The sequence below is a fragment of the Puma concolor genome, chromosome A3, assembly GCF_028749965.1.
Source record: "Puma concolor isolate L17-30 chromosome A3, mPumCon1.1.hap2, whole genome shotgun sequence".
NCBI classification, from domain to species: Eukaryota; Metazoa; Chordata; class Mammalia; order Carnivora; family Felidae; genus Puma; species Puma concolor.
The window spans coordinates 19,586,944-19,613,641 of record NC_141669.1 but is presented as its reverse complement, the minus strand read 5'-3'; the positions used below and the strand labels follow the sequence as shown (position 1 = coordinate 19,613,641).

Below are 26,698 nucleotides of genomic sequence, written 5' to 3'. Positions count from 1 at the left end.
TACACACCTAATGACAGACCATCAACATATATGAAGCAAAAACTACAAAATTGAAGGGAGAAATAGACAGTTTTATAATAATAGTTGTAGAACAACCCCATTCTCAATAATGGATACAACAACCAGGCAGAAGATAAATAAGGAGACAGAAGACTTAAAAAACAAAATAAACCAAGTAGATCTAGCAGACAAATACAGAACATTCTACCCAACAATAGCATACACATTCTTCTCAAGTGCACATGATACATTTTGCAGGATAGATTATATGTTAGATCACAAATTAAGTCTCAATAGAATTTTTTCAAAATTTTTTTTTAACGTTTATTTATTTTTGAGACAGAGAGAGACAGAGCATGAACGGGGGAGGGGCAGAGAGAGAGGGAGACACAGAATCGGAACAGGCTCCAGGCTCTGAGCCATCAGCCCAGAGCCTGACGCGGGGCTCGAACTCACGGACCGTGAGATCATGTGACCCGGGCTGAAGTCGGACGCTTAACCGACTGAGCCACCCAGGCGCCCCAAGTCTCAATAGAATTTTTTTAAAAAACTGATATCATACAAAGTATCTTCTCCAGCTACAATAGGATTATCAGGAGTAAAACTGAAAAAGTCACAAATTTGTGGAAGTTAAATAACACTCTCTTAAACAACTAAGAGATCAAAGAAGAAATCACAAGGGAAAAATAGAAAATACTTAAAGAAGAATGAAAATGAAAACACAACATGGCAAAACTTATGGGACACCATGAAAGCATTACTGAGTGGGGGGAGGGGGACAAGAAAGATTTCAAATCAACAACCTAACTTTACAACTTAAGAAACTAGAAAAGTAAGAACAAACTAAACCCTAAGCTAGCAGAAAGAAAAAACTAACAAAGATGAGAGAAAAGATAAATGAAATGAAGAATAGAAAAACATTAGAGAAAATTAATAAAAACAAAAGGTGCTTTTTTCAAAAGAACAACAAAATTGACAAAACTTTAGCTAGACAAAGAAAAAAAGAGAGATGACTCAAAGTACTAAAATCAGAAATAAAAATGGTAACATTACCAATTCTACAGAAACAAAAAGGACTATAGGAGAATACTCTAAACAATTGTACACCAACATTTGGATAACTAAATGAAGTGTACAATTTCCTAGAAACACAAAATCTGCAAAGACTAAATCACAAAGAATAGAAAATCTGAATAGACATGTAACTAGTATGGATGTTGAGTCAGTAATCAAAAATCTCCTAAAAAGAAGAGCACTGGATCTGATGGCTTTACTGGCAAATTCTATCAAATATTTAAAGAACTAATACAGGGGCGCCTGGGTGGCGCAGTCGGTTAAGCGTCCGACTTCAGCTCAGGTCACGATCTTGCGGTCCGTGAGTTCGAGCCCCGCGTCGGGCTCTGGGCTGATGGCTCAGAGCCTGGAGCCTGCTTCTGATTCTGTGTCTCTTTCTCTCTCTGCCCCTCCCCCCTTCATGCTCTGTCTCTCTCTGTCTCAAAAATAAACGTTAAAAAAAAATTTTTTAAAGAACTAATACAAATCCTTCTCAAACTTTTCCAAAAACCTGAAGACAAGGGAATACTTCATGACTCATTATCTGAGGCCAGCATTACCCTGCTACCAAAGCCAGACAAAGACACTGCAAGAAAATAATACTACAGAGCAATATCTCTTATGAACATTGATGGGAATACCTTCAACAAAATAGTAGCAAAGCAAATTCAGCAGTATATTAAAAGAATTATACACCATGACCAAGTGGGATTTACTTCTGAAATGCAAGGATGGTTCAAAATATGAAAAAATAATCAATGTAATGCACCACATTAACAGAATAAAAGAGAAAAGCCACACGAGCATCTCAATTGATGCAGAAAAAGCACTTGACAAAATTCCAATACCCTTTCATGATAAAAACATTCAACAAACTAGGAAAAGAAGTACCTCCATACAATAGGAGCCACATGTGAAAACTTCATAGTGAAAATCATACTGAGCAGTGAAAGACTGATAGCTTTTCTTCTAAGATTAGGAACAAGACAAGGATGCCTGCTTTCACCACTTCTGTTCAACACTGCACTGGAATTTCTAGCCAGAAAAAGAAATAAAAGGCATTTGTATTAGAAAGGAAGAAGTAAAATATGTCTGTTTGCAGGTGTTATGATCTTATATGTAGAAACCCCAAAGACTCCATACACATACAAAGAAAAAACCCAGTTATAACTAATAAATGAATTCAGCGAAGTAGCAGGATACGAAGTCAACACACAAAAATCAGCCACATTTCTATATACTTACAATGAATAATCTGAAAAAAATTACAAAAACCATTCCATTTATAACAGAATCAAAAAGAATAAAATACTCAGAAACTAACTTATCCAAGGAGGTGAAAGATTTGAACAATGAAAACTATAAAACATTGCTGAAAGAAATTAAAGAAGATATAAATAAAGGGAAACAACCCATGTTCATGGATTGCCAGATTTAATATTATTAAAATGTCAATAATACCCAAAGCAATCTACAGATTCAATGCAATCCCTATCAAAATCCCACAGCTTTTTGCAAAAATAGAAAAACCCATCCTAAAATTTATACAGAATCTCAAAGGACCCTAAACAACCAAAACAATCTTGAAAAAGAGGAATAAAGCTGAAACACACTTTCTGATTTCAAGACATATTACAAAACTAGAGTACTCAAAACAATGTGGTTCTGGTATAAAGACAACCATACAGACCAATGAAATTAAACACAGAGCCAAGAAATAAACCTTATATATATGGTCAAATGATTTTTGACAGGGGTACCAAGATCATTCGATGGAGAAAAAGACAGTCTTTTCTACAAATGGTGCTGGGAAAATTGGATACTTACACGCAAAAGAAAGAAGTTGGGCCCTTACCTAATACCATGTACAAAAGTTAACTCAAAATTAGTGAAAGACCTAAATGTAAGACTTAAAACTACAATATTCTTAGAGGAAAACATAGGGCAAAATCATCACAGTGTGGGATTGGCAGTGATTCCTTGGCTATGACAACAAAGGCACAAACAACAAAATAAAAACTAGACAAGTTGGACTTCATAAAACTTTAAAAATTGTGTGTATCAAAAGACAAGATCAACAGAATTAAAAGGCAACCCCCAGAATGAGGGAAAATATTTTCAGAACTATACCTGCTGGGGAGCCTGGATGGTTCAGTCAGTTAAGCATCCGACTCTTGATTTCGGCTCAGGTCATGCATGACCTCACAGCTCATGACTTTAAGCCCTACATCAGCTCCGTGCTGGCAGTATGGAGCCTGCTTATGATTCTCTCTCTCTCCATCTCTCTCTGCCCCTCCCCTGGTCATGTATGTTCTCTCTCTCTCTCTCTCTCTCTCTCAAAATAAATAAATAAACTTAAAAACAAAAAAAACTACACCTGCTAAGGGATTAGCACCCAGAATATACAGAGAACTCCTATAACTCAACAACAACAACAAAAACTAAATAACCCAATTCAAAACTGGACAAAGGAAAAAAATACGACAAAGGACTTAAATAAACATTTGTCCTGAGAAGATATACAAATGGCCAACAAGCACACAAAAAGATGTTCAACATCACTAATCATTAGGATAATGCAAATCAAGAGGGAGTTCAGATGGCAGAGCAACATGGAGACCTGGAGATTGTCTCATCCTGGAAACACCAAACTATTTTGAACACCTAGGAAATTGATCTGATGATTAACACAACAATCTGCATAACTTGAGCCACAGAACTCAGGAGGTACACAGTATGAAGAGGTGAACTGGGGGAGAGAAAAGCTGCAGAGGGTAGGGAGCTATTTTTGCAGAGAGAGGACAGAGAGAAGGGAGGAGAGTATGGTGCATCAGGACTGATGCAAGAAAAACACTCCTCTGAAAGTAGCTGAAGAGAAAGAAAGAGTGAAAACACTCACAGGGGACTGAACAAGAAATCTGTTCCCCAAAACCATTGATGGGAAGAAAGGAGAGGGTTTAAATACCACCAGGATTCTGTAAACAGTGGAGTGCATAGTCTGAAGTTCTGGAGTTCAGTGCCTGGCAGTGTTCTGGTAGAGAAGTGTGCAGGAGCAGGCAGCAGGGTCTGAGGTGTCCAAGTGCCACAGGGAGAGAAGCGGTTCCCTTGCTTGGAGTGCATCTGGAACAGGCCATAGAGCATCCCCACAGGCAAAGGTCCCAGAGAGCAGCCCCGTTTGCTGGTATTGAGACAAAGACTCCAGAGTGTGGTAAGACCTAGCGCTGGCTGTGTGTTATGGTTTGCCATAATCTCTGAACCTCTGCCGCTGCACAATCACATGAATGTTTTCTGGGACAAGCTGGCACCCAGTCATTGCTCAGCAAGACCCTCCCCCAGAGAGTCGGCGGGTCCAAGCTACAGGGGTCTCTGAAGCATGGGGTTTTGAAACGCAACCCCATCTGAGATAAAACTCTTGGAGGGTGTCTCAGGTGGACAGCTTGGACACAGACAGGGTAGAGGTGGGGAGTGAATGGAGGCCTGAGACAAAGGACGGAAACTTGATCATGGGTCGGTGAGAGCACAAAGTTCCCGTGCCAGAGACTAGGGAACTGGGTGAAGCCATTTCCTCCTCTCCCATGCACATGCACACACACAGGAGCATGCATGCCACACTGATCCACCCCAGTAAGCTAAGCAGTGCCACCTAGTGGAGAACCCAACTGCACCCTCCAGCACATCCCTTAGAAGACTAGCACAAGTTACTCCACCTGCTTAGTGTAGGGACTATAAAAAGTTTCATAGTTTCAGTTCTAGGGGCAAATGGATGTAATGCCATTCCGGTTTCATTGTTTGCTGGTTTGTTTATTTGTTCATTTTCTTTGCTTCTGTTTTTGCTTAAATTGTTTTCTTTTTTTCTTTCTTTTCTTCCTCATTCTTGGATACATAAAGAGAAAATTTTATTTTTTTTACTTTATTTTTTATTTCTTTTAATTTTTTATTGTATTTTATTTCATTCTATTCTATTTTACTATATATTTTTTTATTTTAAATTTTTCTTATTTTTTTCCTTTCTTTCTATTTTTTCCCTATTCTATCAAGCTTCTTTCAACAAGCAGACCAAAATACACTTAGAATCTAGCTTCCTTTATTTGACTTTTTGCATTGTTTTTAATTTTTTAATTTTAATTTTTTGTTTTATTAATTATTTTCTTCCTCCAAAATGATAAAATGAAGGAATTTACCCCCCCCCCCAAAAAAAAAACCAGGAAGAGATGACAACCAGTGACTTAATCAACATAGATGTAAGCAAGATGTCTGAACTAGAATTTAGAACCATGATAATAAGAATACTAGCTGGGGGGCACCTGGGTGGCTCAGTCAGTGAGCATCTGATTTCAGCTCAGGTCATGATCTCACGGCTTGGGAGTTCGAGCCCTGCGTCAGGGTCTGTGCTGACAGCTCAGAGCCTGGAGCCGGTTTCAGATTCTGTGTCTCCCTCTCTACCTGCCCCTCCCCCACTCACACTCTATCTCTCTGTCTCTCTGTCTCTGAAAAATAAACAAACAGTAAAATTTTTTTTTTTAAACGATACTAGCTGGGGTTGAAAAAAGCATAGAATCCCTTTATTTGGACATAAATGAAGTAAAATCTAGTCAGGACAAAATTAAAAATGCTATAACCGAGATGCAATCTCAAATGGATGCTATGGACAAAGCACAGCAGAGAATCTGTGATATAGAAGACAAAATTATGAAGAATAATGAAGCAGAAAAAAAGAGTGAAATTAAGGTAAAAGAGCACAATACAAGACTTAGAGAACTCAGTGACTTATTAAAAAGGAATAACATCCGAATCATAGGAGTCCCAGAAGATGAAGAGAGAGAAAAAGGGGCAGAAGGTTTATGTGAGCAAATTATAGGGGAAAACTTTCCTAATCTGAGGAAGGACACAGACATCAAAATCCAAGAAGCACAGAGAACTCCCATTAGATTCAACAAAAACTGACCAAGGCATATCATAGTCAAATTCACAAAATACAGAGATAAGGAAAGACTTATGAAAGCAGCAACGGAAAAAAGTCTTAACCTATAAGGGAAGATAGATCAGGTTCACAGCAGACCTACCCACAGAAACTTGGCAGACCAGAAAGGAGTGGCAGGATATATTCAACATGCTGAACTGGAAAAATATGCAGCCAAGAATTCTTTATCCAGCAAGACTGTCATTCAAAATAGAAGGAGAAGGGCGCCTGGGTGGCTCAGTCGGGTAAGCGTCCGACTTTGGCTCAGGCCATGATCTCATGGTTTGTGGGTTTGAGCCCTGCGTCACGCTGTATGCTGACAGCTTGGAGCCTGGAGCCTGCTTCGGATTCTGTGTCTCCTTCTCTCTCTGCCCCTCCCCCCACTCACTCTGTCTCTCTCTCTCTCTCTCCCTCTCAAAAATAAATAAACATTAACTTTTTTTTTTCAAAATAAAAGGAGAGAGAACGAGTTTCCCAGACAAACAAAAACTAAAGGAGTTCATGACCACTAAACCAGCCTTGCAAGAAATTTTAAGGGGGATTCTTTGAGTGGAGAAAAGACCAAACAAAACAAAAAAGACCAAAAGCAACAAAGACTAGTAAGGACCAGAGAACATCATCAGAAACACCAACTCAACAGCCAACACAATAGCACTAAATTCATATCTTTCAGTACTCACTCTAAATGTCAATGGACTAAACGCTCCCATCAAAGACATAGGGTATCAGAATTGATAAGAAAACAAGCCACTGTCTATATGCTGCTTACAAGAGACTCATTTTAGACCTAAACACACCTGCAGATTGAAAGTAAGGGGATGGAGAACTGTCTACCATGCTAATGGTTGTCAAAAGAAAGCTGGAGCAGCCATACTTCTATCAGACAAACAAGATTTTAAAATAAAGACTAACAAGAGATGAAAAAGGGCATTATTTCATAATTAAGGGGTCTATCCACCAAGAAGATCTAACAATTGTAAATACTATGCCCCCAATGTGAAAGAACCCAAATATATAAATCAATTAATCACAAACATACATAAACTCATTGATAATAATACCGTAATAGTAGGGGACTTCAACACCCCATTTACAACAATGGTCAGATAATCTAAGCAGAAAATCAACAAGGAAAAAAATGGCTTTGAATGACACACTGGACCAGATGGACTTAATAGATATATTCAGAACATTTCATCCTAAAGCAGAAGAATACACATTCTTCTCAAGTGCACATAGAACATTCTCCAGAACAGATCACATACAGGGTCACAAATCATCCCTCAACAAGTATGAAAAGATCAAGGTCATACCTCGCATATTTTCAGACCACAACACTATGAAACTCAAAAACAACCACAAGAAAAAATCTGGAAAGGCCATGAATACTTGGAGATTAAAGAACATCCTACTAAAGATGAATGGATCAACCAAGAAATTAAATAGGAAATTAAAAAGTTCATGGAAGCCAATGAAAATGAACACATGACTGCCCAAAACCTCTGGGATATCAAGGGCCATCATAAGAGAGAAGTATATAGCAATCCAGGCCTTCCTAAAGAAGAAAGGTCTCAAATACACAGCCTAACCTTACACCTACAAGAGCTGGAAAAAGAACAGCAAATAAAGCCCAAAACCAGCAGAAGAAGGGAAATAATAAACATTAGAGCAGAAATCAATGATATCAAAATTAAAAAAAAAAAAGTAGAACAGATCAATGAAACCAGCTAGTTCTTTGAAAGAAGCTGGTTCTTTGAAAGAATTAAATTGCTAAACCTTTAGCCAGATTGATGAAAAAGAAAAAGGAAAGGACCCAAATAAACAAAATCATGAATGAAAGAGGAGCGATCACAACCAACACCACAGAAATACAAAGAATAATAAGAGAATTTTATAAGCAATTATATGCCAACAAATTGCACAATCTGGAAGAAATGGACAAATTCCTAGAAACATATAAGTTACCAAAACTGAAACAGGAAAAAATAGAAAATTTGAACAGACCCATAACCAGTAAAGAAACTGAATCAGTAATCAAAAATCTCCCAACAAACAAAAGTCCAGGGCTGGATGGCTTTCCAGGGGAATTTTACCAAACATTTAAAGAAGTGTTAACACCTATTCTTTTGAAGCTGTTCCAAAACATAGAAATGGAAGAAAAACTTCCAAACTCAGTCTACAAGGCTTCCAAAATCAGACAAAAACCCCACTACAAAGGAGGACTACAGACCAATTTCCCTGAACATGGATGCAAAAATTCTCAACAAGACACTAGCAAACCAGATCCAACAACACATTAAGAATTATTCACCCCCGCTTCAGGCTCTGGGCTGATGGCTCAGAGCCTGGAGCCTGTTTCCGATTCTGTGTCTCCCTCTCTTTCTGCCCCTCCCCCGTTCATGCTCTGTCTCTCTCTCTGTCCCAAAAATAAATAAATGTTGAAAAAAAAAAGTAAAAACAAAAAAGAATTATTCACTACGATCAGGTGGGATTTATTCCTCGGATGCAGGGCTGGTTCAGTATCTGCAAATCAATCCATGTGACACATCACATTAATAAAAGAAAGGATAAGAACCACATGATCCGCTCAATACAGGCTGAAAAAGCATTTAACAAAATACATCATCCTTTCTTGATAAAGAAAAAAAAAAACCTCAAGAAAGTAGGGATAGAAGGATCATATCTCAAGATCATAAAGGCCATATATGAAAGACCCACCACTAATATCATCCCCAATGGGAAAAGACTGAGAGCTTTCCCCCTAAAGCCAGCAACATGACAGGGATGTCCATTCTCACCACTGTTATTCAACATCATTTTGGAAGTCCTAGCCTCAGCAATCAGACAACAAACACAAAGAAATAAAAGGCATCCAAATCGGCAAATAGGAAGTCAAATTTTCACTTCTCACAGATGACATGATACACTATGTAGAAAACCCAAAGACTCTACCAAAAAACTACTAGAACTGATACATGAATTGAGCAAAGTTGCAAGATATAAAATCAATGTACAGAAATTGGTTGCATTTCTATACACCAATAATAAAGCAGCAGAAAGAGAAATCAAGGAATTGATCCCATTTGCAATTGCACCAAAAACCATAAGAGACCTAGGAATAAACCTAATAAAAGAGGTGAAAATCTATACACTTAAAACTATAAAGAGCTTATGAAAGAAAATGATGACACAAAAAATGGAAAAATATTCCATGCTCATTGATTGGAAGAACAAATATTGTTAAAATGTCAATACTACCCAAAGCAATCTGCACATTTAATGCAATCCATATCAAAATAACACCCACGTTCTTCACAGAGCTAGAACAAACAATCCTAATATTTGTATGGAATACAAAAGCCCCTGAATAGCCAAAGCAATCCTGAAAAAGAAAACCAAAGCTGGAGGCATCACAATTCCGGACTTTAAGCTGGATTACAAAGCTGTAATCATCAAGACAGCATGGTAGTGGCACAAAAACAGACACTCAGATCAATGGAACAGAATAGACAACCCAGAAATGGACCCACAAATGTATAGCCAACTAATTTTTGACAAAGCAGGAAAGAATATCCAATGTAAAAAAGACAGTCTCTTTAGCAAATGGTGTTGGGAAGGCTGGACAGCGACATGCAGAAGAATGAACCTGGACCACTTTCTTACACCATACACAAAGATAAACTCAAAATGGATGAAAGACCTAAACATAAGCCAGGAAGCCATCAAAATCCTAGAGGAGAAAACAGGAAACAACCTCTTTGACCTTGGCTGCAGCAACTTCTTACCTGACATATCGCCACAGGCAAGAGAAACAAAAGCAAAAATGAATTATTGGGACCTCATCAAGATAAAAGCTCTGCACAGCAAAGGAAACAATCAACAAAACTAACATCCCTTTGGTTGAAGGAATGGGAGAAGGTATTTGCAAATGACATAGCAGATAAAGGGTTAGTATCCAAAATCTATAAAGAACTTATCAAACTCAACACCCAAAAAGCAAATAATCTAGTGAAGAAATGGGCAAAAGACATGACTGGACACTTTTCCAAAGAAGACATCTAGACGGCTAATAGACACATGAAAAGGTGCTCAACATCACTCATCATCAGAGAAATACAAATCAAAACCACAATGAAATACCACCTCAAACCTGTCAGAATGGCTGAAATTAACAACTCAGACAACAACAGATGTTGGCAAGGATGCAGAGAAAGAGGAACACTTTTGCACGGTTGGTGGGAATACAAACTGGTGCAGCCACTCTGGAAAACAGTATGGAGTTTCCTCAAAAAATTAAAAATAGAACTACCCTAGGACACAGCAATTGCACTACTGGGTATTCATCCAAAGTATAACTAAATAAAGGATACAGGAGTGCTGATTCAAAGGGGTACATGCACCCCAATCCTTATAGCAGCACTATCAACAATAGCCAAAGTATGGAAAGAGCCCCAATGTCCCTTGACTGATATATGGATAAAGAAAATGTGATATATATATACAATGGAATATTACTTGATGATTAAAAAAAATGAAATCTTACCATTTGCACAAAGTGGATGGAACTATTGTATATTATGCTAAGTAAAATAAGTCAGAGAAAGACAAATATATGATTTCCACTCATATGTGGAGTTTAGGATACAAAACAGATGAACATAAGAGAAGAGAAGAAAAATAATATAAAAACAGAGAGGGAGACAAATTATAAGAGCCTCTTAAACACAGAGAACAAACTGGGTTGCTGGCAGGGTGTTGGGTGGGAGGAAAGACTAAATGGGCAAGGGGCATTAAGGAGGACACTTGTTGGGATGAGCACTGGGTGTTTTATGAAGTGATGAATCACTAAATTCTATTCCTGAAATTATTAATACAGTATATGTTAACTAACTTGGATTTAAATTTTTAAAAAAGGATAATGCAAACCAAAACTACAATGAGATACCATCTCACATCCTTTAGGTTGGCAACTATCAAAAAAAGAGAAAATAACAAGTGTCGGCAATGTTGTGGAGAAGTTGAAACATTGCTGGTGGGAATGCAAAATGGTCCAGTTGTGGAAACCAGTTTGGTGGCCTTAAAAAAGTTAAACACAGATTTACTGTATGACCCTGCAATTCCACCTTAAGGGATACACCCAAAAGAACTGCAAACAGGAACTCAAACAAATAGTTGTATGCCAGTGTCCACTGTAGCATTATTCACAATAGTCAACAGGCAGACACAACCTACATATCCATCAATAGACAAAAGGATAAACAAATTGTGGTATATACACACAATGTAATATTATTTAGCCAAAAAAAGAATGAAGTTCTGATACATGCTGCAATACGGAGGAACTCTGAAAACATACTAAATGAAATAAGCCAGACACAAAGGAAAAATGATTGATGCAACCTACATGAAATATCTAGAATAAGCAAATTCACAGAGACAGAAAGTAGGTTAGAAATTACCAAGTGATAGGATGCCTGGCTGGCTCAGTCAGTAGGGCATGTGCCTCTTGATTTCAGGGTCATGAGTTCAAGTCCCATATTGGGTGTAGAGCCTACTTAAAAAATTACTAGGGGCTGGGGGAATGGGGAGAACAAGGAATTACTGCTTAATGAATACAGAGTTTTTGTTGGAGGCAATAAAAAGTTGGGAAAATAGATAGTGGTGGTAACTACACGACATTGTGAGAATAATTCATGCCACTGAATTTTATACTTAAAGTGATGAAAGTGGCAAATTTTACGTTATGTATATTTTACGACAATAAAGGTTAAAGCTATGGAAAATAGACAAAAAAAAAACGGTGAAATTATAGCTTCTATGCCACTATTTATTATCTCAAGTCTACTTCCTTTCTGCAGATTAACATTAAATATTTGCTTACAACTGTAGTTTATACGATTTATAAGGGGCTTGGTTGTAAAATATTCTAAGAATATATCTGCTTGGGAAACTCTGGCATACAAGGCAAAGTTTCTTAAAATGTGTTCTGAGGATCACCTGCATCAGAGCCACCTTAAGACGCTTGATAAAAAGTAGATTCCTAGCAAACCAGAAAATTTGGGAATAAAGCCTATGAATGTGCATTTTAAACATGCTTCCAAAGAGAAATTATGCTTAGATCTTGGGCAATCATATTGATGCACACTTGGTCAGGTTTTCTAAATTTGGTGCAAAAGGCCTGTTTCTCATGGCTCCCTAGAACTATGGAAAGGTGAGGATATTTGAGAGACTTGGGCTAAATTAACCCAACTTGGGAGTAGCTGAAGGAGTAAATAAGACCCCTCTATTAAGACTGAATGGAGCACCTGGGTGGCTCAGTTGAGCGTCCGACTTCAGCTCAGGCCATGATCTGTCTCGTGGGTTCGTGCCCCGTATCAGGCTCTATGCTGACGGCTCAGAGCCTGGAGCCTGCTTCAGATTCTGTGTCTCCCTCTCTCTCTGCCCCTCCCCTGCTCACGATTGGTCTCTCTCTCTCTCTCTCTCAAAATAAATAAACATTAAAAAAATTTTTTAAAAAGACTAAACAGAGTAAGATTTTTTTTAAGGGAGAAGGAAAGCGTTTTCTATGTAATTGAGGATTTAGATTCAGGGATTAAATAAGGGAAGGGTGTATACTGTGTTCTGTTTTCAGAGGGAAAGGCTGGCATGCTACATTATTATAGTGTGCTCATTGTGAATGTAACTTTGAGGAGTCTGATTACAGCATCAAGTGCCATAACTAAATGAGACATCAAGTGGAGAAACGCCTTCTCAAGAAGTATATAGCACTGGTTTTCAATATTGTGCACAAGAATTGCCTCACCACCCCCATCCCACCCCCTGAAAATTATGATTCAGAGGTTTGGGGCGGGACCCAGAAATCTTCATTTTAAAGAAACACTCTAGGGGCGCCTGGGTGGCGCAGTCGGTTAAGCGTCCGACTTCAGCCAGGTCACGATCTCGCGGTCTGTGGGTTCGAGCCCCGCGTCGGGCTCTGGGCTGATGGCTCAGAGCCTGGAGCCTGTTTCCGATTCTGTGTCTCCCTCTCTCTCTGCCCCTCCCCCGTTCATGCTCTGTCTCTCTCTCTGTCCCAAAAATAAATAAACGTTGAAAAAAAAAAATTTTTAAAGAAACACTCTAGCATATTTTCGTGCACGTGGTCCACAGAGCACACTTGGAAAAACAGTTGGGCTACATTTGAGAGACTGTCTTTACCTAACTCTGGCTCCCTGGATAGAACATCAAAGGAACCTTTGTAAAAGGGCTGAACTACATATCCACTTCATGAGTCCCAAGGGGAGAGCTAGAAAGGGTTAAAGAATCAGCTGCATGATGGTACAGACAGGACATTTCTGATACTCTGCTAAGGTCCCTGGAGAGGGAAAGCAACACTCTAAGTTTCCTTACTTTAACACCAAAACACCAGCAACAACAACCGCGCCCCCCCCCCGCCACACGCAGGTAATTTACCAGTCAGTGCTGGATGCTCATTCTAACCACTAGAGGGAGCCCAAGGATTTCCACACACAAACCCCATTCCCTAGCAAGGAGAAATTTAACACAGGGTCAAGGTCTTTGGGGGGCTTTATTGCTAAGGTGGAGCAAAATATAGTAGGAGCTAAAGGTTAAAAGCATTTCATTACACATGGAATGTCTTTTCTTTCTGGCTCCTCTTTAAATCTTTGCATCTTAAAAAAAAAAAAAAAAAAAAGTGGTTTTCTGAGGTAGCCCAGGCTGGATTTGCCACAGTTGTTAAAGAAAAAATTATTCTAAAAATATTGTAGACTTCAAAGTTGCTAAGAGAATAAATCTTAAAAGTTCTCAGCACACCAAAAAAAAAAGTACCATGTGAGATGTTATTCATTTCACAATATAAATGTGTATAAGAAGCATCACATTGGGGGTGCCTGGGTGGCGCAGTCGGTTAAGCGTCCGACTTCGGCTCAGGTCACGATCTCGCGGTCCGTGAGTTCGAGCCCCGCATCGGGCTCTGGGCTGATGGCTCAGAGCCTGGAGCCTGTTTCCGATTCTGTGTCTCCCTCTCTCTCTGCCCCTCCCCTGTTCATGCTCTGTCTCTCTCTGTCCCAAAAATAAATAAATGTTGAAAAAAAAATTTTAAGAAGCATCACATTGTATACCTTAAATCTACACAATGTTTTATGCCAATTATATCTCAATAAATGTGAGAAAAAATGAAAAATTATTCTGACCCTTGTTAAAATGGTAAGAAAGACTTTATTCACGAATGTTGTAATAGTATCAATACCATCAAATGGGGGGAAACATCAGGCTGAACTCTGAATATGATAAGGACAAGTGGGTATCGATGGCCAAGGAACAGAGTGAATGGGTCACTGGTTGGAAAATTACTAGAGAAGACACCAAGAGTAAGGGGTTTCGTGCTAAACTGACTTAGCAGGATTCTAAGGCAGGCCAAGGACTTAAGACTCAAAGGTGGGGAATGAAGAACTTGATCAGATATAGAGGCTGATCAGATATCACAGGTGGGGGATTCTCTCTCAACTGACTTTGTGGGATTCTTGCTAAAACTGGGCTGTGCAGACCAGGCAAGGGGCCTTGAGAGGGAGGCCAAAGTTGAGGTCCAGTCAGGAAGAGGGCACAGAGGAATCCAACTAAAGCTTGGTCAAGGAGAGAGTCTTTGTTGGGGTTTAGGGAGAAAGGGTCCTTTTTCTCCTAGGTTTCCTTTTCCATCCTTTTCCTTGCCCTTCCCAGGATAAGATTAAAGTATGGCCCCCGAGAGCAAAGGACCTGTAAGGCCTGTTTTTTACTTAGCCTTGGATCTTGAAGTCCTGCCTGGCTTAACAGAAACTTAGAATAGCAATTGGACCAAATTCCCAGCCTGTAAAAGAGTAAATAATGTCCTTATCCTCTATTCAGGCATTTTTTCTCAGAGATCTAGTGGGGTGTCCTGTCCATCTGGATGGCTGGTGGAGTATTTGGGAATCCAAAATCCAAAATCTCTCTTTTACACACACAACTAACCTTGATGATATATAACTGAATATACAGAAAATACATATACCACATGTGAACATCCAATCTGATTTAGAAAATACATATCTAAATACCAAAGCCCCTTTATCTTTATAGACCTAGAAAATAGATTGAATCATATTCCCAAACTTAATCTAAGACTCCCTAGAATGTGTCATAAAAAACAAAAATTGAATGAACTATAGAATAATCCAATCATTAAGACAGTTCTGTATGTGCTCTTCCATTCAGTGGAGAAGTAGAGAAGGCCTATAGTGTGCCAGGCAATATACTTGTTACCTTATCACTTGAAATAAACTTACAAAAGAGATTATATGTCCCCTTAAAGATGAGGAAAAGACTCAGAAAGACTATATATAACCACTCCAAGGTAAAACTGGTGGAAAGGCATAACCAGAAGTTTAATTGAGGTCTGGGTTTAGAATCTCATTTAAAAATTATTTCTATCGTTTTGAAGTAGAATATTCTAAATTGAAATGGGATTGTACACATGCATTGTAACCTATTTTTTCCAAATGATATGCCATGAATGATCTCCTACTTCATAGCCTTCAAATTCACTGTTGTTGTTGTTGTTGCTGTTGTTGTTGTTGTTGCTATTGTTGTTTCCATAAAACTTTCATAATTCTGGAAAAAAGATGGCAGCTTGAGAAGACATGGTTGATTCCTTTCCCTATTTCATACACTCCCTTCCCCCCGCAAAATGGCCAAAGAAATATAGAGTAAGAAAAATTCTGTATCAGCACTGACGATACAGAAGAGAAACATACAAATAAATATCAGACACTTTGAGGAATTTTACTAGATTTAGGGCAGATGGTATTAAAGAGTACCCAGGGAAGACAGTCGGATTTAGCAAATAAAAATACAAGATATGCAGTTAAACTTGAATTTCAGAGAAAGAATAATTTTTTACACTATTGGCTCATGCAATATTCATTGTTTAGTATTTGAATTTAACAGAGCATCCTGCATTTTGTCTGGCAATCATACAACCTACTCAGAGGTTCCCTGAAGGAACTTCAAGACCAGGAAGGCAGGCAGGCAGGAAGGAAGGAAGGAAGGCAGGAAGTCAGGGAGAAGCTAGAGCTTAGGTGTGGAGGGACAATAGTTGGGACTGAAAAGCATGGTGGAGCTGACCAGAAAAGCTGCATCTGGTATACCAATTAGTTGCTAAGAATCCTGTGGGTTATAGTATAGCCCTAAGCTCCTATCATGTCACATGATATTAAGTTGTAGAAAGCCTATGAGCTACAAAACTGCTTAATGGTATTTTGCACTTTGTAAAACATATATATATATATATATATATGGATACGTATATGGATACATATACACATATACATATGTATATATCCATATACGTATCCATATACGTATCCATATATATATATATAATATTTTATGCATTAAAAAAGTCTCAAAGGGTATGTACCAAAAACTTAACAATGGTTTTCTCTAAGTAATTGAAATGTGGATAACTACTTTTTCTTTTTATTTATATTTTATAATTTTCTTAAAAATGTATATTACCTAGGTAACTTTTTAAAAGTATTGTGTAAGTCTCTCATTGATGAACATACGCTTTTGAGTAACTATAAAATGAGATTGCAATTATAAAATGGGCTTTAATATTAATGAATGTCTAGCCTAGGTAAGTGAGCACTGAGTTTCTGCTGGGTCCCAGGCCCTGTGCTGCAAGCTGGGGATAGAGATGAATTGGACACACTCTTGGCCCTCCAAGAGTCTAAAGGCCACATTCCTTGGTGAAGTTCCTTGGCTCTCGGCCTTGTTGGCTCTGAAATCCCATTTGTCAGCCCATCTGTGATCATCTCTCATGATTCAAATTCACTGATGAACAAACTAGGATGATGTATTAATTTGTGCTGAGAATGATCACAGTCACATAGGCCAGAACAGCACTCCAAGCATGACCAGCACAGTTTTTCCTTGTGTGGTGACATAGGGAACCAGACTGTGATTAGAATGCTGCTTGCTAGGCCTGGAATCAAAGTAGGGGCAGGCAGTAACTGGAAAGTTTAATGGGAACTGACTCAGGCAGGCAGTAACCTTCTCAATAAACATGGCCTTGCCATGAACTATAAACACAAGTCTGAGATTCTCTCTTCCTAGGACAATAGTAGATGGATGGGCACTGCGAAATATTATCTCAGAGATTCTCCTTTAATAAAAATCTCCCCAGACTAACAAACCTCCGTTTCCTTCAGATTGCACCCTTAACATCTACAGTCATATTGTTCAGAACCGGAGCCATTCCATTTCTTTAAAGTAATTTCTAACTATTTTTTCTTATGCAATGTTGTATTCTGACAGTTTAAGTCTGAAGATTCTTATTTTCTTAATTTCCTTTCATAAAGGGCATTTTATTTTTTTTATTATTTTTTTACATTTATTTTTGAGAAACAGAGTGAGACAAAGCGTGAGCGGGGGAGGGGCAGAAAGAGAAGGAGACACAGAATCTGAAGCAGGCTCCAGGCTCTGAGCTATCAGCACAGAACCCGAGGTGGGGCTCAAACCCACAACCTGTGAGATCATGACCCGAGCCAAAGTCGGACACTCAACCAACCGAGACACCCAGGCGCCCCTTGTAAAGGGCATTTTAATATGCATTTACATACAACAAACTTTTAAATATTAAATGCATTTTTAAAAGATATTTCAAATCAGGAGGGGAAATAATGAAAAGAGTTTTTGTTGAAGAAGTTAGGAACCATCACACGAAAAGGCCTTCACCAGCTGCTCACTTGCTCCTCAATCAGGATCATATCGGAGCAAAATTCTTATGCTCCAATATGAATCTGAGCCCCTACCACATTGGGTAGAAGACACCAGGCACAGCTGTCTTTTGAGGAGTCGTAAAGGAGTTGCCCCTTGGTGTAGTGTCCTTGCTTGCCAACTTATCTATTCAAATTTTCTGTAATTGGAACCAAAATCCATACAATCCACTTAATGTTCCGAGTTCTGAAGAACATGGTGTAGCCACTGTGGTTTATCCAAAAAGCAGACTAAGCATATCTTAGTGTACTTGAAGCAAAGGCATGCCTTGATCATGCATATCTGCATGTGTGCAAACATGCACACACTGTATTCATGCATGCATGTGCGGGTACACACACACACAATTATTTGGAAATACTTCAATATTCAAGAGTTAAAAAAAAAAAGCATTGCAATAATCACCATGCAAAATGACAAGATAAACAAATCATAGAATTGGACTTCCTGATTTTAAAGTTTAGTGTATACTGGTGTTTTGTTTTAATTTCACACATGGGTACTTTAATTTTAGGGCCTCTAAACTCTTAATCCAATCTTGATGACATTTATTCTAGTATAAATGTTTTTACAACTCCTAACATGAGAACCACCTGATGTTCACATTCATCAAGCAACTATATTTATGTATTCCAAATTTCAACATTTCTCAGCCAGTGGATACATTCCTGACTCCTTCTAAGAAGCCATGAAAAGTTTTTCACATCTCACTTTCATCATACGCCAAAATAGCTCTTAAAGTTAATTAGAGTTTTGGGCCAAATACCCAGTACCTAACCATTAATTATTATTTTCTAAGTATTGAGAGTTCAGTGTGAGCTTCTAGTACATGTCAAAACCTGCTCCCTGTGCTGAGACTTACTATATGAATGACAAACCAAATCAATTCAGACTGTGCACTACATCAAATTAAAAGCAAGGCTAAATTTGAAGGACACAAAGTTCAAGGACATTTTTGTAAATCCCTAAGAAGTTACCATAACTTTTCTTTCTTCCTTCCTTCCTTCCTTTCTTTCTTTTCTTTCTTTCACTCTTTCTTTCTTTCTTAGAGAAAAAGAGAGAGAGCATTAGCTGGGGAGAGGGGCAAAGGGAGAGAGAGAGAATCTCAAGTAGGCTCCATGCTCAGCATGGAGCCCGGTGCAGGGCTTGATCCCATGACCCTGAGATCATGACCTGAGCCAAAATCAAGAGTTGGATGCTCAACCAACTCAGGTGCCCAGAAGTTACCACAATTCTAACTAAAATTTGTTGGTTGGAGGATAGAATTTTATTTTTATTTTATTGTTTGTATACATGTATATATTTATTTATTTTGAGAGAGAGAGCAGGGGGAGGGGGAGTGGGAGGGGAAGGGGTAGAGAGAAAATCCCAAACAGGCTCTGCACTGCCAGCAAGAAGCCCGATGTAGGGCTCAATCCTGCAAACCATGAGATCACTACCTGAGCCAAAGTCAAGAGTCAGACAATTAACAGATTGAGCAACCCAGGCACCCCTAGAACTTTATATTTTTTGTTTTAACTTCTAACAGTGTCACTGTCACTGCTCTGGGAAAGAACACTGAACTTAAAAAGAGAATGCTAGAGTTGTAATATAATTTCAGTTACTCTCTCTTGTCCCAAATGATAAATCAAACAGCTTCTCCTTAAGCATCTGAAAAAACTAAAATATATCGTGGCCACCATAACAAAAGTCCCAAAGACTCTTAGCATATTGCAGAGACATTTTGATATTTATTTTTTTTCTTTCATAAGAAAATTGCCATCAGTGCCAATGTCTGCCTGACAAAAATATTACAGGAGAAATCTTTTGTCATATCTGTCAGGTTTATATTGTTCCTCCTTTCCTTTTTTCCTCCAGACATTAAATGCCAAAATCACAAGAGTAGATCCAGTCAGACATGTTTACACACTTTGATTCTATCTCCCTGACTGCAGTTGATCGGAACAGAAGTGTTCCTAAGTTGGACCATCAGAGTTTCATCCCAAGCAATTTGGAATTGGAACTGAAAGATTCAACCTTATTTTAGGTTGCTAGATCTATAATATTTGCACCTCAAAGAACTAGAAAAAGAAGACAACGTGAAGCCCAAAGTTAGTAGAAAGTGGGAAATAACAAAGATCAGAGCAGAAATAAGTAGTAAAAAGACAATAGAAAAGGTAAATGAGGGGTGCTTGGGTGGCTCAGTTGGTTGAGCAGCTGACTCTTGCTTTCGGCTAAGGTCATGATCTCAGGGTTGTGGGATCAAGCCTTGCATCAAGCTCCATGCTGAGCATAGCGCCTGCTTAAAATCCTCTCTCTCTCTCCCTCACCCTCTCTCCCTCCCTCTCTCTCTCTCTCTCTCTCTGCCTATGCCCCTTTTCCCCCACTCACACTCTCTCTCTTTCTAAAATAAAAAATAATAAAATAAAGAAAAGGTAAATGAAACTAAGAGCTGGTTCTTTGGAAAGATAAATTGAAAAACCTTTAGCTACATTCACCAAGAAAAGAAGAGAGAACACTCAAATAAATAAAATTAGAATGAAATAAAATAAATGGAAGAGGAGACATTACCACTGATACCACAGAAATACAAAGGACATGAGACTACTCTCAACAGTTATGCCAACAAATTTGGCAACACGGAAGAAATGGATAGGGGCACCCGGGTGGCTCAGTCGGTTGAAAGTCTGACTTTGGCTCAGGTCATGATCTTGCAGTTTGTGGGTTTGAGCCCCACATCAGGCTCACTGCTGTCAATGTAGAGCCCACTTTGGATCCTAAGCCCCCCTCACTCTGTCCTTGCCCTGCTTGAATTCTCTCTCTCTCTCTCAAAAAATAAACATTAAGAAACATTTTTTAGGGGCGCCTGGGTGGCGCAGTCGGTTAAGCGTCCGACTTCAGCCAGGTCACGATCTCGCGGTCCGGGAGTTCGAGCCCCGCGTCGGGCTCTGGGCTGATGGCTCAGAGCCTGGAGCCTGTTTCCGATTCTGTGTCTCCCTCTCTCTCTGCCCCTCCCCCGTTCATGCTCTGTCTCTCTCTGTCCCAAAAATAAATAAACGTTGAAAAAAAAAATTAAAAAAAAAAAAGAAACATTTTTTAAAAAGAAGAAATGGATAAATCTTAGAAACACACAACCTACCAAAACTGAATCATGAAGGAATAGAAAATCTGAATAGATTGATTACTAGTAAGGAGATAGAATCAGTAGTTAAAAACCTCCCAACAAACTAAAGTTTAGGATCAGATGTCTTCACTGGTGAATTCTACTATACATTTAAAGAAGAATTAATCCTTATCAAACTCTTCAAAAAATATTAATAATAAGAGGAGGGAACATTTCCAAATTCATTTTCCAAGGCTGGTATTGCCTTGAAACTAAAACCAGAGAAGGACACCATAAGAAAAGAAAATTATAGCCCAATATTTTGAACACAGATGCAAAAAATCCTCAACAAAATCCTAGCAAACCAAATTCAATAATAGATTAAAAGGATGACATACCATGATCAAGTGGGATTTATTCCAGAAAGCAGGGATGGCTCAACATTCACAAATCAATCAATATGATACACCACAATAGCAAAATGAAAGAGAAAAATCATATGATCATCTCAATAGATGTAGAAAAGCATTATACAAAATTCAACATTCATTTATGATAAAAACTCTCAACAAAGTGGGTATAGAGGGAATGTACGTCAACATAATAAAGGCTTTATGTGACAAGCCCACAGCAACATTGTCTACGGAACAAGACAAGGACGTTTACTCTCACCTTTGCTCAACATAACATTGGAAGTCCTGGTCAGAGCAATTACGTAAGAAGAAGAAATAAAAGGCATCCAAACTGGAAAGGAAGAAGTAAAACTGTCACTATTTGCAGATGACATATTATATCGGAAAACCTAAAGACTCCACCAAAAAACTTTTAGAGTAAATGGATTAGGTAAAGTTGCAGGATACAAAATCAATATACAAAAATCTGCTGTGTTTCTATATGCTAATGAGGAACTATCAGAAACAGACATTAAGAAAATGATCCTATTTACAATTGCATCAAAAACGAATTAAATACCTAGGAATAAACTTAACCAAGAAGGTCCCAAATATAAGTTCTCAGTAGAAAAAAATAATGAAAGCAAAATTCCTAAGTTTTATGTAAGCTTTATAACTAAAGCATCTGTTTATGTTTTCTTATACTGAAAAAAACAAAACAAAACTTAACCAAGAAGGTGAAAGACCTACACTGAAGGAGACACAAATAAATGGAAATATATTCTATCCTCATGGATTGAAAGAATTAATATTGTTAAACAATCCATTCTACCCAAACCAATCTACAGATTCAATGCAATCTTTATCAAAATTCCAATGGCATTTTTCATAGAAATAAAACAAACAAACCTAAAATTTATATGGCACCACAAAATATTAAAAAACCCAAATAGCCAAAGCAACCTTGAGAAAGAACAAAGCTGGAGGCATCACAATGCCTGATTTCAAACTATACTACAAAGCTATAGTAATCAAAACAATATGGTACTGGCATAAAAACAGACCCATAGATCAATAGAACATAACAGAGAGCCCTGATATAAACCCACACATATATGGTCAATTAATTTAATGACAAAGGAGCCAAGAATATACAATGGGGAAAGGACAGCCTTTTCAGTCAGTGGTGCTGGGAAAACTGGACAGCCAAATGCAAAAGAATAAAACTGGATCGCTTTTTTACACCATATACAAAAATTAACATAAAATGGATTAAAGACCTGAATGTAAGACCTAAACTCTGAGAAGACAACATTGACAGTAAGCTCCTTGACATTGCTCTTGGTAATGATTTTTTGGATTTGACACCAAAAGCAAAGGGAACAAAAGCAAAAATAAACAGGTGGGACTACATCAAACTAAAAAGCTTCTACATAGCAAAGGAAACCATCAACAAAATGAAAAGGCAACATAATGAATGGGAGGAAAAATTGCAAATTATGGATCTAACTAGGAGTTAATATCCAAAATATATGAATTATTCATATAACTCAATAGAAAAAAATCCAATTAGGGGCGCCTGGGTGGCTCGGTCGGTTAAGCGTCCGACTTCAGCTCAGGTCATGATCTCATGGTCCGTGGGTTCGAGCCCCGCGTCGGGCTCTGTGCTGACCGCTCAGAGCCTGGAGCCTGTTTCAGATTCTGTGTCTCCCTCTCTCTGTGACCCTCCCCCGTTCATGCTCTGTCTCTCTCTGTCTCAAAAATAAATAAACGTTAAAAAAAAAAATTTTTTTTAAAAAGAAAAAAATCAAATTAAAAAATGAACAGAGGATATGAACGGTCATTTTTCCAAAGACGACATACTGAGGGCCGACAGGTACATGAAAAGATGTTCAACACCACCAATAATCAGGAAAATGCAAACCAATGAGACACCACCTCACATCTGTTAGAATGGGAATTATTAAGAAGAAATGACCAGTATTGGCAAGGACGTAGAGAAAAGGGAATCCTTGTGTATTGTTGGTGGAATGTAAACTGGTGCAGCCACTATGGAAAACAGAATGGAGGTTCCCCAAAAAATTAAAAATAGAACTGCCATATGATCCAGCATTTCTACTTCTGGGTATTTATTCATAGAAAATGAAAATATTAACTCAAAAAGATATATCACCCCCATGTTCATTACAGCATAATTTATAATAGCCAAGATATAGGGGCACCTGGGTGCCTCAGTTGGTTAAGTGTCCAACTCTTGATATCCACTCGGGTCATGATCTCATCTTCGTGAGATCAAGGCCCACGTTGGGCTCTGTGCTCTCAGCGTGCAATCTGCTTGGGATTCTCTCCCCCTCTCTCTGCCCCTCCCCTGTTCACTGGAGCGCACATGTGCATGCTCCCTCACTCTCTCAAAATAAATATAAACATTTATAATAGCCAAGACATAGAAACAATCAAAGTGTCCATAAATGGGGGCACCTGGGTGGCTCAGTTGGTTAAGCGCCAACTTAGGCTCAGGTCATGATCTCACGGTCCATGGGTTGAAGCCCCGTGTCGGGCTCTGTGCTGACAGCTCAGGACCTGGAGCCCGCTTTGGATTCTGTGTCTCCCTCTCTCTCTGCTCCTCCCCGACTCATGCTCTGTCTCTCTCTGTCTCTCAAAAATAAACATTAAAAAAAATTTTTTAAGTATCCATAAATGGATGAATAAATTTAAAAATGTGGTATAAATATGTTTATATACAATGGAATATTATTCATCTATAAAAAGAATGATATCTTGCCATTTGTGGCAACATGGATGGACCCTGAGGTCATTATGCTAAGCTAAATAAGTCAGACAGAGAAAGATAAATACCACTATGATCTCACTTATCTATGAAATCTTTTTTTAGATTTGCTTAGACAGTAAATCTTTGTTCTTATCACAAGAAAAAAAAATTGTGGGGCGCCTGGGTGGCACAGTCGGTTAAGCGTCCGACTTCAGCCAGGTCACGATCTCGCGGTCCGTGAGTTCGAGCCCCGCGTCGGGCTCTGGGCTGATGGCTCGGAGCCTGGAGCCTGTTTCCGATTCTGTGTCTCCCTCTCTCTCTGCCCCTCCCCCATTCATGCTCTGTCTCTCTCTGTCCCAAAAATAAAAAAAAAAAAAAAAAAAAAAACGTTGGAAAAAAGAAAAAAAAATTGTAACTATGTGTGGTGACAGTTGCTAACAAGACTTATTGTGGTGATCATTTGGCAACACATGCAAATATCGAGTTTGTATGTGTTTGTATACAAAGTTATATGCCCATTATATCTCAATGTTTTAAAAGAATTTACTGTATATGAATTGGTAAAATTGGAATACCATAATATGTAAATGAACAGAGAATGTGAATAATTCACAGAAGAAAGATTACTTTTTTTTTTTAATTTTTTTAACGTTTATTTATTTTTGAGACAGAGAGAGAGAGAGAGAGAGCATGAACAGGGGAAGGTCAGAGAGAGAGGGAGACACAGAATCTGAAACAGGCTCCAGGCTCTGAGCTGTCAGCCCAGAGCCCGACGCAGGGCTCGAACTCACGGACTGCGAGATCATGACCTGAGCAGAAGGCAGACGCCCAACCGACTGAGCCACCCAGGCGCCCCGAAAGATTACTTTTTATTAATTCATAAAAGTATAAAAATGTTGACCATCAAGTTAGATCATAATGACCTAAGAAAAACAAGTTAAATTGAAAAATTATTTTGCCTCGTAATTACAATTTTTAAATGTAGATGAAATATCATTTTGAGGAGGGTGTAGTGGAACTGGTACACTCCTACGCTGATATGACGGTAAATTAATAATAGTCTTATAGAAACTATCAATAATTATTTTAATGCAGCAATTACAGTTCTGAGAATTAATTTTAACGATGAACACCAAAAGAAGGAAAAATGGTACCTATGAAAACATTTATTGTGAAATGTTTTTTATATACGTTTAGGTGTTTAGAAAGAAAATGTAATTTATAATAATGAAAAATTAAAATCAGCCAATACCAGGAGAATCATTAAGTAAATTACAGTACTTTAGTCAAGATAAAGTATGCAGTTTCTAAAGATAAATGTGGAAAATACAGAAGATATGCTATCATGGAAAAGTATTTATGACTTTACCTTAAGTGAAGAAAAGCTGAAAATTATGCGATGAATCAGTCAAATAATAAGTATATTTTTAAATACACAAATCCTAGGAGGAAAATGAAAGAGGTTTGAGTTGTTGTTATGATGCAACTGCATTATTTAGAATCTACCTGTACTTCAAAACTATAGAATTATTAAAATAATGCTGTTTGGAAAATAAAAAAAAAATGGAATAAAACCCCTTTTTTTCTCAAGAAAAAAGTGAATTTTAGAAAATAAAAACATTGTTGGATATGGGGAGGTTGGTCAACAACTTTCTTAAATACCAACACAATGCTGGCATTTTCCAGAACAGAGAATTGAAAACAAAGAGTTTTCAATTCTCTTGCAATTATTTTTTAGAACAAAATGAGAGATGGAGAGATGAATGGATGCAAAACATTTACACAAAGATTTTCACTAATTACTTCTTGATGAAAATAATAGGCAATCTCTTAAAGATGACTTAGTCTGGAATCTATCTACCTATTTATTTATTTATTTATTTATTTATTTATTTATTTATTTATTTAAGAGAGGGAGAAAGCACATGTAAATGGGGGAGAGGGGCAGAGGAAAATAGAGGGAGAGAATCTCAAGTAGGCTCTGCACTCAGCACAGAGCCTGATGTGGTAGCTGGATTCCACAACCCTGGGATCATGACTTGAGCCAAAAGACACTCAACCAGCTGAGCCACCCACGCGCCCCTCGTCTGAAATCTTTTAAAAAAATTTCTCCTCCTACAAATGAGTGAATTGTAGGAAGCATTTCAAAGTGGGGTAAAAATTCTGTTGCTTCAAATGGACTGTCTATAACATTGGGCAGAAGCCAGGCACAGGTAGGTACATACTGTGTTTCACTTATGTAAAATCTAGGCATTGGCACATTTACAGTGTGTATACTTTACGATCTGCAAGTTATACCTCAATAAAGAAGAAAAAAAATGTTCTGTAGTCAGATCGTTTCACAGAATTGAAAATCAGACACAGACATTAAGATTTTATTTTCCTTCAGCTGTCTATTTGGAATGTAATGAAGCTCTTCTAAGTATTTTGAGTAATCTGACCTTACTAAATTACCTTGGGTCAATGTGGGTGGTCGCGAATGGCAAGATGTTCATTTAATTAACTGCTATGGCTCACACTGGCCAGACTGAGTGTACATCTTTAAGGCCACTGCTTCTACTCCTCTTCAAATGATCAGGTGGGATTCTCCTTAAAAAGTATTTACATGACAGACTCTTAAAGGAAAATAAGGAATAAGACCATCTAAGTCA

At 38.1% G+C, this 26,698-nt stretch overlaps 1 protein-coding gene across 6 annotated transcripts in view; it reads right to left on the bottom strand.

The window, feature by feature from the left end:
- The window catches only part of LOC147582294 (uncharacterized), a 42,486-nt gene that overhangs the window by 8,385 nt on the left and 7,403 nt on the right, over window positions 1-26,698 (bottom strand). For 2 of the 6 annotated variants that reach the window (XM_086700125.1, XM_086700122.1), the window contains exon 2: window positions 25,417-25,489. The exons of 1 other annotated variant lie outside the window; for it this stretch is intronic. The gene's annotated coding sequence lies outside the window, so the exon portion shown is untranslated. Of the gene's footprint in view, window positions 1-15,548; window positions 15,635-21,557; window positions 21,630-25,416; window positions 25,490-26,698 lie in introns of all 6 variants that reach the window. 3 more of the 6 variants (XM_086700121.1, XM_086700120.1, XM_086700123.1) reach the window with 3 other exon arrangements.